The sequence below is a fragment of the Pyrus communis genome, chromosome 13, assembly GCF_041283825.1.
Source record: "Pyrus communis isolate YQ-2024b chromosome 13, ASM4128382v1, whole genome shotgun sequence".
Taxonomy (NCBI): domain Eukaryota; kingdom Viridiplantae; phylum Streptophyta; class Magnoliopsida; order Rosales; family Rosaceae; genus Pyrus; species Pyrus communis.
This window is the reverse complement of record NC_142577.1, coordinates 8718032-8720116: the sequence shown is the minus strand read 5'-3', so window position 1 is coordinate 8720116 and position 2085 is coordinate 8718032. Positions and strand designations below refer to the sequence as shown.

The 2085-nt window shown below is 38.0% G+C and overlaps 1 non-coding gene across 1 annotated transcript; it reads left to right on the top strand.

Annotated features, from left to right (window-relative positions):
• The first annotated feature begins 320 nt into the window (after positions 1-320).
• On the top strand, positions 321-431 carry LOC148691712 (small nucleolar RNA R71). Its single transcript, XR_015955377.1, has one exon. It is a non-coding gene; the product is annotated as a small nucleolar RNA R71 (small nucleolar RNA).
• Positions 432-2085: the final 1654 nt, after the last annotated feature.

Sequence of the window (2085 nt, the reverse complement as noted above, 5' to 3'; positions counted from 1 at the left end):
ATTGGTGAGTAGGATGGCTTGGTATGTTGCAAATGGCACACACTTCATTTGCTTTTGGCACCATGTTGAGCACGGATTCAATCTTCCTTTCTAGGTTAGCTACCTGCAACAAAAGCTCATGATTAGAACTTGTTTCATAGACTCCAACTTTCTTACCCCTTAAATCTTTGTGTTGAGCATTAGACCCCAACATCTCATAAATGTTATATGACTCTTGAGCATTCTTTTTCTTCAATGCTCCACCTGCTGCATTATCAACAGTTGATTGACATGTTTGGGTTAGTCCATCATAGAAAATTTGCATTTGTAAGTGAAAAGGTAACCCATGGTGTGGACATTGCAACAAGAGGCCTTTAAAACGCTCCCAACACTCATTGAAAGGTTCTCCATCATCTTGTTTGAAGTTGAAGATTTGTCCCCTTAATGTGGCTGTCTTTTGAGTGGAAAAGAACTTCTCCAAGAACTTCTTAGCCACGGCATCCCATGTAGTGAGGGATCCTGGTGTTAGAGTCATCAACCAACTCTTGGCCCTATCTTTCAAAGTGTAAGGAAACACTCTCATCCTCAAATTTGCTTCACTTACTCCCTGCAAAGGTAAACCACTCACAACATTGTAAAACTCTTTAATATGAGCTAAAGGGTCTTCATTAGGTAAGCCATAAAATGAGGGAAACATATGGAAATGTGAAGATTTGAGATCATAGTTTCTAGCTTCTGTGGGCAGCAAGATGCATGAAGGTGAATTTGGTATGATTGGTTGAGCAAAGTCCTCCAAAGCTCGAAGTTCATCTTGGTTGCCCGCCATCTCTTCTTCTCTTTCCCAATTAAATTGCTCAGATCCTTTACTTGTTGAACTAGGTGAATTCCTTTCCTCTTCCTCACGAATAATGGATGAACTTGATGGCACAAAGTTGTCCAAAGTGTGGCCCTTTAACCGTTCAATTCTTTGGCCTAGCTCAACAAGTCTATTTGACATATACTACCTGAAACACAATAACACAAGTTTGAATGAAAATCAAGAATCTACCTACAATGAAAAGAACAAAGTTTAAATAGCAAACAAGCAATTACAAGGGACTGAAATCAGTCCCCGGCAACGGCACCATTTTTGTTGATGTATAATTCCTTCCTAATGCTAGAATATGTTTAGTACAATGCCACAAGCAAGGGTGTCGAATCCACAGGGACTAATTGGACCTATGCAATTACTTGTTTTGCAAGAACTCTACGAAATGAATCAAACTAATCAATTTAGGCAGATTTGTTGTTGTAACTTGTAAACACTAGAAAATGAAGTAAACACAATTAAATGAGTCAACAACTAATAAAATGGGATAGTACCAATGGAGATGAAGCTAGGGATTCGGTTTCACCATTGCTCAACTAAGTCCATGTTTGTTAAGTTAGTGTATACTCATTCATCTACCTATTTCTTGAGTTTGTTTCACTTGGATATGATCAACCATATGATGTGTGGATTTGATCAAATGTCTCTAATCATGAACCTAATTGTGATGTGCAACTTTGGTTCCTAATCAAAAATATATAGTGCACAAGAAAGTTTCATAAAACCAAAGGGAATCACTCGGCAGGATGTTTGCCAAACATTCCCTTCATTCATTCACAAATCCACCAAGATTAGGCATGATGTATGCTTTAATCTTGGCTAAATAACCTGTGATTAATCCAAATGGTGATCAAGCATACAAATCAACTCACAAATTCACAATTATATCAGAGAATGAAACAAGAATTAGATGGACAAACTGAGCATTCTAACTTGATTACATGGCAAACTTTGCAAGGCTACATCGAATCCCTAGGGGAAGATTAGTTACACTTCATGTTTACAAAGGTTTGACATAAAAATAAATAACATGAGTGAACATAGAATTAAGAAGAAGAAACCCTTGAAGCAAAACTGATGTTGAATTCCTTGAAGAGTGCCTTCAATGTTGGTTCTCCAAGTGTGATGCAAATGAACTAGATCGGCTTGGTATGTTTTCTGCAAATGGGAGAGCAAATGGGCAGAGAATGGAGTGGGAATGGAGCGGCTAGGTGTGAATAAATGGAATGAATGCAGAA